The 9879-nt window shown below is 39.2% G+C and overlaps 1 pseudogene; it reads left to right on the top strand.

Moving 5' to 3' along the window:
* Positions 1-315: 315 nt before the first annotated feature.
* LOC101574689 overlaps positions 316-9879 on the top strand; it is a 72341-nt pseudogene continuing 62777 nt past the window's right edge.

Here is a 9879-nt window from a genome sequence, read left to right as displayed (position 1 = left end):
TCCCTCTCTCCCTCTCTCCCTCTCTCCCTCTCTCCCTCTTTCCCTCCCTCCTTCTCTCTTTCCCTCCCTCTCTCTCTCTCTCTCTTTCTTTTTTTTCTGTTTGGAGAAAAAGAAATCACAAAAATCTCTAAGCTTTAGACTTATTCCATCTCCTTGAATTCCTGTTTGTAAATATACTACATCTTTCAGGAGGAAAAAAAAATAGAATAATAGAGTTTTTAAGAGGGCTCAATAATTACAGTCAGGAGCAATAAATACATACTACAGTTACCTGTATTTTATATTACTTATGAGAATAGCATCTAAAAATTCCAGATGTCGATTGTTACTCCTCAATTAACTTACTTCACTTTGGACATGAAGGTATGCTAGAAATAAACACACAAAGATCTCGGGGGAAAAAAGAGATACTTTTTCCTGTCCAGGTAGCAGGGACACTGGAGACTGTCAGAAATATTTTGTTTACTGCTGTTATTTAGCTTCTGTTATGGTTTTTGTCTAGTTGATTCCCCACAATGCCTTGTTCAGTCACGGAGTGGCTTCTAGACTTCATGATGAATTCATAATCCAATGAAGGGACTATGAATGTGAGTGCTACCCCTGCCCTGGGGTGAGTAATCTGCATTAGAGTGTAAGGAGTAGGGGGAAGTTTGCCAGCATCTGCAGCTGCTGCTTTTCCCTTTACTCTTCACTGTTTTCCACCATGAAGAACGGCTGCCCTCTACTATGTTGCCCTCTGCCTTACAGCCAGTCAAGTACGGACTGAAACCTCCACTAACTGTGAGCTAAATAAACCTTTCTTCCCTTGATTTGGGGTGTTGGGTGTTTTGTCCCAGCAATGAGGAAAAAGTAACTGAGATAGAATTTGGTACCAGGAGTGGAGTTAGTGCTGTGACTGTACAACTGATCATGTCATTCAAGATCCTTCAGGAATGGTTTATGGGAAGAAAAAAGAAAGGTTCAAAGATGTCTCCTACAAGAGAAGCACTAGAATGGCTTTGACTGTTCTCTATGCAAGATGCTGGTCAGAGCTCAGAAGACCAGAAGGCTGATAGAAATCCTGCCTGTAAAGCACAGACAGAGGAGGGTTCTTCTGAGAAGATGAACTGCAATTGTCATTTTATTGTTTTTTTTTCTTTTTTCTTTTTCTGTATTTAGGACAGGGTATGCAGGGTCTACAGGGCCTACAGGGTCTCACTACATAGATTGGACTCGTAGTGATTCTCCTGTTTTGAGCCCCCCAAGCACTAAGATTACAGGTTTGCCCCACCACACCCAGTCTCAATCACCATCTCAGTGTGTCCTGGGGTTGGTGGGGTGGCACAGCACACAGGGACCAAACCCCAGCCACTGCCCTCTGCCTAATCAGGCACTTTAGTCTTCTGACCTCTCAGGCTGGCCCTGCATTAGTTGTTGAACTCCAGATAATGTGTGTTTTGTCTTGGCAGAAAGTTTGTCTTCAGTTTTGCTCATTTCCAGAGACTTTGCCTGAGACTGACATTAAGCAGAGAGGATTTACTAATCTCACAAAAGAATTGAAAGGCAGTCGAATGTTGAGGCAGCTGTATGGATATTGTTGGGGGCTTTTAGTTAAATTTATGTTGAGAATCAAGAGCAAAGTATGATTTAAAATGTTGTACATTTGGCCAGAAAGGAAGCACCAATAAAGCTGTGGATTTCAAAGATGGAGCTGAAATGATCTTTATTTCTGAGAAGGAACAAGAAAATAGAAAAAATGTCTTGAGGGCATCACAGGAGGTGACAGGTTTCTGCCCTTTGCAGCTTCAGAACTGCAAGGGTGAGGAACTTTGCTTTTAGGAGAAAGCTGCAGCGAGCCATGTTCCAGAAGGGCAGCAGCAGCCACACCAGGTTGCAGAATGGAGGCAACATAGAGAATTCGTTCCACAGAATCAGGGTCAGAGTGCTCAGCAATTCAGGCACCCCTACAGCCAAGAAAGAAAACCTGGCTACTGCTTCAGCTAGCCTCAGATCTTGGCATCACCCACATGACATTGGTTTAAGGCAAAGCAGGATGTGAGATTTCTGAGGTTAAGAAGGATTCCACCTAGAGTTTGGAAGGCCTTGAAAGTAGGCAGTGGGGACCTAGTGTGGGCAGTATGTGAAGCAGAGTGAGAAGCCTAACATGCAGTGGAAACCCCAGTAGTTTGGAAAAGCCAGGTATGTGAATTACCTAAGGGAAGGTAGTAAGGAAGAAAAGGAGGGAGAAGCCAAGGAGGGAGAAAAACCAGCTGAAGAGAAAAGGCACGAGAGCTACTGCCAAAAGTGCCATTGAGATGGAGCCATATGGAGCTCACAGTGTGCCACAGATTGCCTTGGATGTTGCACATGGCACTATAGGACTTAATGTTTGCCCTTCTGGAGTTTGGACTTTTAGGTCCTAATGGTTAGTATCCCCCTGTTTGCACCTTTTGGAATGGTAATGTTTTTCTTATGTCATTGAATGCTGGAAGTGTAACTTTTCATTTCTACAGGTGCTCACATCTAAGGGTTTGTCTTAGATCTTGGAGGAAACTTGGGAATTGGACTTATTAGCAATGCTTAAACTATAGGATGTTAGCAGCGCTTACAGATGGGCTTTTACAAAAAAGGATGTACATGAGTTTTTTGGGGGGGCCAGGAGTGGAACGTTATGGTTTGTGTCTAGTTGTCCCCACCAAAGCCTCATGCAGTCATGGGGTGGTTTCCTGACTTTGTGATTAATTCATGATGCAATGCTGGGATTATGAGTGTCAGTGCTACCCCTTCCCTGAGGTAGGTAATCTACGTCACAATGTAAGGAAGGGGGAGAGACTTGCTAGTTTCTGCAGCTAGCAGCTGCTGCTCCTCCCTTTGCTCTTTGCTGTTTTCCACCACCATGAATAGCTGCCCTCTGCTGTGTGCCATTCTGCCTTGGAGCCAGCCAAATATGGACTGAAACCTCCACTAACTATGAGCTATGAGCTAAGTAAACCTTTCTTTCTTTAACTTTTTTTTTTTTTTTTGTATTTATAGGGTGTTCAGTGTCTCATTATTAGATCGAACTCATAGTGATCCGCCTGTTTTCAGCCTCCCAAGAGCTGGGATTACAGGCATGCATTAACATGTTCAGTCTCAACTGGTACCTCAGCACACCCTGGGGGCAGGGCCAGCATAGCAGGCCTGGGGATCAAACCCCCGGCCCCTGCACCTGCTTGCAGGTGCTTTAATCCACTCAGCTATTTGGCCGGCCCTCATTCCTTAACTTTGTGTATCAGGTATTTTGTCCCAAAAATGATGAAAAAGTAACCAAGACAGCTTCCCCAGAAGATATAACTAATAATCACCAAAAGTTGCAGGCAAAAATGCCAAGCTTAGAGAGAATGCTGAAATATACACTTGTTCCTAAAACATCTACCTGGAAGTTACATGTATCATGTGAGCAAGGGTGGACCAGGCAGCCACACCAAAAATCCAGAAGAGTTGAATCACAGCCTTACCACAAGCCAAAGAGAGAACTGGATAGATTCAATGAGCTGCCCTGAATACACAAGAATTGGGATACAAAATTTTAGTAATGTAAGTGATGAAATCACTCAGCAAGCCAAAGGAAAAAATTCTGTCATCAGCTCATTCATACAGGGATTCTGCATTACAGGCATCATGAAACTAAAAAGTGAAAAGGAAAGGTCCAACCAAAACGGGGGAATCCAATCAACTTTATATTTTAGAAAAAAACAAAAAAAACAGCTTTTTTCACTTTCATGTCTGCTATTTACCGGAGGACAAAACTTAATCTGGACAAAACATGTCTCAGATGAAATTGCATAATGCTTAGATCTTTTATTTTTCCTTGTATTAATTGTAAATGTTCTATCTCAGCAGGCTCTGAAGCCTCCTGAGATAATATGGGCTACAGAAATGATCTGAGTTAGCCAGAGCACAGAAGAGAAATTAATGCTTCACTTAGGCATAACCTTGGGCAAGTCTCTTGGTGCTCACTAAGTTTTCCTGTTCATAAACATTTGACACCCACATACCCTGCAGGGTGTTGGAAGTGTTACAGAGGTTATATTTGAGAGGATCCTTGAAAAACTAAATATCACGTCACTACAGCCAATGTGAGAGATCATCTTTTTGAAAGAGATTCAGTAAATTTATTTCTTGTTCCTCTATCGAAAATATTAAGAGGAGCTACAAAATGCCATGGTTTGGCAGAATTAGCAGACTGTTCCTTAGCGTACCTCAACTGCGTAATCAGTACAATTATATTCCATTATCCTGCCTTTCCTCAGGCTGTTCAGTACCTAAAAGCTCTTCAAGCTTTACTATTCAAAAGCTGAATATGGGCCATCAATTTTTCCTTCTGTGCTGCTTTCAGGTACCAGTCTAAAGAAATCTTCAAAGAAACAGTTATTCTCATAGCACTTGGTCTCATCAATAACTCATTACCAACCATAGTTAGCAAAGCCAGCTGGACTATATTTACCATACTCAAAGCTGGACCAAAGAAGGGGCAGGCCATCAAACTTCCTAAGTAGTATAGATGCCCTTCAGCTTGACCTTGAATTTTTATCTCTTGAATTTGACTTCCCACTCACTATACTCTCCTTTGGCCCCTTTTTAATACTCCATTCCATCACACTCACCTTAGTGCCTAGGGTAACTGTTTAATTAAAATCACTCTCATTCATCATACACCAACATGTTCACAAATGCAATTCTTCTTTTGTTTAAAAAGTAATTTTTTTCTAGCTGTAAAGATTAAATTAGGGGAAAAAAAGTTCCATGTGATTACCCAAACCCCAAGCCTATCAATACCAAGAATAATAGAAGTTCTGATTATATGATTTGGTTATGCAATGTGGTAAGTGGCTAACCAAACAGTCATCACAATATTAATAAATAATGTCTACCAAATAAGTTACTAACTTATAAAGAATAAAAATAGGATGAAATGTTTTATATAAAATTAACAACATACATTTTTCATTGAGAGATGTACTCAAGACCACAATGAATCACAAATTTCTCTCTATGAAACTATTATTACACTACAGAAGGAAAGAGAAGAGTAATTTTGTTAGTGACCCCAATTAATGACCTCCCTGAGTGCATACTTTTTGTTACATAATTATCTAATCTCAGCTATGAGTCTAAGTGACTTACCTTAGCAAATTACAGCAAGAAACAAACTTAACAGTAACAGATGCTGCAAAAGTTAGTTGTACGTTTTTCTTTGTTCTCTTGCTCTCTGACCTTCACCATATCAATATCAGCAGGTGAGCCTCCTGGAGCAGGAGGTCTGTGGAGCCCGGCTAAGCCAATGCTATTTTCCTAGCCAGTGCCTCAATCATGATAATAAATAATGTCTACCAAATATAACTGTCTTGCTGACCTGTTGCTGATGGAATAGAATCTCATTAGTCCCAATTCAGGTGAGCAATACCATCAGTCAATCCACAAACCCATGCATAAAAATAAACATTTACTGTTGTATGCCACTTAGGTTTTGAGATTGTTACCCAACATTTTTGCTATAATAGATAACTGATATGTTGAAGAATTAATAGAGTTTTGAGCTCAATGGATGCCAGACAATAGAATTCATAGTGCCTAAATTTAGTTTTGAAATCTGTCAGTACAAAATTCTCTTGTGCGGTTACATAGTTACATATTATGAAACTTCTGAGGAAAAAATATTAATTTAGAATGTTCTTTAAATGTCATTTTACCATATTGAGCAAGCAAACATGCTTCTGAAAATCATTCAATTCCTGTATTTTTTTCCCTGAGCAAATATATACACATAAAAAGAAAGACAAGACACTTTGAAGGGATGGAAAGAATCTATGTACAAAACTGTTCAAAGTTGAACAATCAGAGCAGCTATAACTCCAAACAACTCTTCTTCAGCTAGGAAAATCATGCTCTAGATCTGGTCAGATGAGAATGGTTCTGAAGGTATCTCCAGAAAATGTTTCTGGTTGACTCCCTGAGAATGAAATTATACATACCATACCACCTTAAAGATGGCTGACTATTGTCCCTTGTTCTTTAAGCATCAGAGTTCCACCCAGTGTTCACCATCTTTGCTACTCAATGGCATTGAAATGAAGCATCCCTACGCCAAAGGGTCAAGCCTTTGGTGATCACTTATGAAGCACCAGATACCATACAAGGTTAATTACCTGCCAAGTTGTGTTGCTAAAAACATGCATTTGATAGTAAACAATATTTCTTGGACCTTGAATTCTACCTTTAAACTTGAGTTGCTGGCCTAGAACAATTGACCCTTCCTGTGTCTCCTTAGCCAGGAAATATAATAGCTGAAGATATGTTTTTTTGAAAAAAGATGAATAGGGCAGTTGTTCTTTTATTCTCGTCAACTTCATAATAATGTCTCCACTTAAAAATCTCAAAAGTCCCCCAGCTCACTAATTTCACTGACAGTTTAAATCTTAAAGATTCTTCTCTTAACAATTCACAAATTCAAACTTACTCATCTGCATGGCAAATTCAATGTTGTTGTCTTTATTTTATAATCTTAGGAACCAAGACCGGAAAAATAAAGTGTTTTACCCTTGAAACAAGGTAAAAGCAATGCTTTGAAAGAAAATTGAAATGTCCATGTCCCAGTCCAGTGCTTTTTCCATGAATAATACCAGATATTTACTGGTCAGAAGGTACTATAATAAAGTTTGTTAACATGCAATTCTCAAGTGGAAGGGCACTATTTTGGGACCAGAGACATGCACCAGACAAATGCCCAGTTGTAATATTCTCCCAATTAATTGTTGCTATAGTTTGGATGAGTGTTCCTTGTTCCCCAGTAACTGGTAATATTAGAGCCCAATAAGAAGCATCTAGTCATCGGAAATGCACTCTTGAAAACATATTAGGACCCCTACCTCCTTCTCTTCTTCATTCTCTCTTGTTCCTGATCATGAGGGGAGCACATTTCCTTGCCACAGACTGCCCGCCATGACGTGCTGGCTCAGCACAGGACCAAAAACAACAGGGCCAACTACAAAACTGAGACTTCAAAAAATATGAGCCAAAATGAGCCTTTCTTCAATCCCTGGTCCTACATGCCACACCAGCTCCACCCCCGGGCATGCTGAGCCTGCCATCTAGACCAGGCATGGCGGCACGCTTCTGTAATCCCAGGACTCCTGTAATCCTGGGGAGGCTGAAACAGGAGGATCACTATGAGTCTGAGCTGCATGGTGAGACCCTGTACCAAATACATAAATGAAAAAAGTAAAAATGAGCCTTTCATCTTTTTAAATATTCTGTCAGGCATTTGTTTCATAGAAATGTGCAGCAGACTAACATAATCATTTCTATAATCATTTTAAAGTGTCAGTAAAACATATTTATTCTGCTTCTCCTTTGCTTCCTTGAGTCTTTCCCCTGCCTCTAGCTTAAAAATGTCAAATGAGTTTAACTTCTCTTTCAAATTTTAGAAAAAAAATTACATAAGAGTATATGCATAAAACTGTTTAAGACCTTCATTGCAAAGATTATCTGCCTGAACTTCATTGGCTATAGATACAGCAAACAATTTAGAGAATAGCATAAATCACACAATATACAAATTTTGAATATGCATATTGTTATGGCTTGTGTGTAGGTATCCCCCCAAAGCCTCATGCAGTGGTGGGGCAGTTTCTGGAGTTTGTGATTGATTATTGTGGGTGTGGATGTGCATCTGCTCTGTGGCAACTAATTTGCATTTCAATGTAAGGAGGGAAGAAAAACTAGCTGCCTGATTGGTGGTCCCTCCTGCCAGCTCCCCTTCTTTTTGCCTCTATGAAAGGTTACCCTCTGCCATGTGCCGCTCTGCCTCAGAGCCAGCTGAGTATGAACTGCAACCTCCAGTAACTGTGAGCTAAATAAACCTTTCCTTCCTTCATTTTGGGTGTCCGATATTAGTCCCAGCAATGAGAGAAAAGTAACTGAGACACATATTCACAAGTCTTTTGGGGGATACAGTTATTCCTTATATAAAAAGATGCTAATGAATAAGAATGACATTTAACTAGATTTCATGCATTTCTATATAAGTTAACTCCATATTTGTAAATAGGAGCATAGAAATCAGGACGGCCACATAGAGAATGCGAGAAAACACATTCCTCTACTTTTCTTACCCTTAGTCAACATGGATGTGCATCTCTCTGTGGGAAAAATCCTAGATCCCTGCAACACCTGCAATTATCGCTAATATTGAGTACAATGAAAGACACTTCAACAAAACTACAAATCTGTACCCACAGAGATTCAGATTCCCTGTATCTGACCCAGCCAACACCTTCAGGTATCTCTTCTGGTGAAAGCCTTCCAAGTCAGTGTTTCCATTTCTAAGTGCTGCTCACACTGCCAGGGAATCAATGAAGGGAAACAAAAAGTATGAAAAAGCAAAAGAATGTTATACCACCAAAGGAACAAAATGATTCTCAAATAACCAACCTCAAATAATTACAAATTTTCCTGAGAAAGGAATGATTTCCTTCCATGAGAAGGAATTCCAATTCATACTCTTAGGAAAAAAATAGTAGGACATAAAATAATGCAAATAGACCAACAAAATTAGGAAAACAATTCATGATCTAAAAGAGAAATTCAGCAAATAGAACCAAACAGAAATCTTAAACCTGAAGAATCCAATGAAATAAGAAATACAACTGAGACCTCCATAGTAGACTAGCCTACAGCAAGCAGTAAAAATTTATAAACTTCATGATATTTATATTGATTCATTAAAAAGGTAAAAAGGTAGGATGAAGAAGAGTAAAGCCTATAAGATGCCATTAAATTTACAAATATTTATATTATGATAGTTGCAGGTGGGAAAAAAAGCATAAAAGGACAGAGCTTATTTAATGAAAATTTATTTTATGAGTTATTTAATGAAATACATGCTGAAAATTTCTGAAGTCTTGGCAATTATATGGACACTCAGGTTTATGAAGCTCAAAGGTAATCAAAGGTAATACATGGTGAGATCACCAAAGTGCAGTACAATCACACTGTCCAAAGTAAATGACAAGGGCCAGTGAGATAGCTCAGCAGACAAAGCGCCTTCTTTAGCAAGCACAGGGACCAGGGTTCAATCCTCTGTCCCACATGCCCCACTGGCTCTGCAACCAGGGCATGCTGAGCCAGCAACAGAGTCTGGGTGTAGTGCCACACACCTGTAATCCCAGTGCGGGGGAGGCTGAAAACAGGATTGCTATGAATCTGATCTGCATAGTGAGACCCTGTACCAAATACACAAATAAAAAATAAAAAATAAAATAAAAAGTAAATAACAGAGAGTTCTAAAGTCAGCAAGAGAAAGTCACATAAATGAGAACTCCCATGAGGCCATCAGGGAATTTCTCAAAAGAGATATTGCAAGCCAGAAAATAGCTATTGATACATTCTAAGTGTTAACTGCTGCTGACTAAAACCACAATATCCACTAAAGTTGTCCTTCAGAAATAAGAGAAAGAGTCTTTCACAGGCAAGGTAAAGCAGAGAGAACTCATTACCACTAGTCTCTGCTTTACAAGAAATGTTTAAGGGAGTCTCAAAATAGAAATAAAAAACATTAGAATTAGTGTCATAAGTACATCTTTAAGTACAAAATTCACTGGTAGAGGGGGATACATAATCAAACATGAACTTTCCAATATTGTAATAGTGATAGATAAATTATTTCTATTGCTAGTATGAAGATAGAATTTTATGGCTATGAATGTCTACATTAAAAAGAGTGACCTAAGTAAGGAAAAACAAAAATTAAATCCAATATAGGCAGAACATAAATAATAAAAATGGGAATAAAGCAAATCATGAATAGAAAAACAATAGAAAGAATTGACAAACTAAGGGTTGCTTTTTTGAAAAAGAGAC

This window comes from Octodon degus, unplaced genomic scaffold (genome assembly GCF_000260255.1).
Source record: "Octodon degus isolate 3935 unplaced genomic scaffold, OctDeg1.0 scaffold00109, whole genome shotgun sequence".
Taxonomy (NCBI): domain Eukaryota; kingdom Metazoa; phylum Chordata; class Mammalia; order Rodentia; family Octodontidae; genus Octodon; species Octodon degus.
Note: the sequence above shows the minus strand (reverse complement) of the source record. Positions and strands in the feature narration are given on the sequence as shown.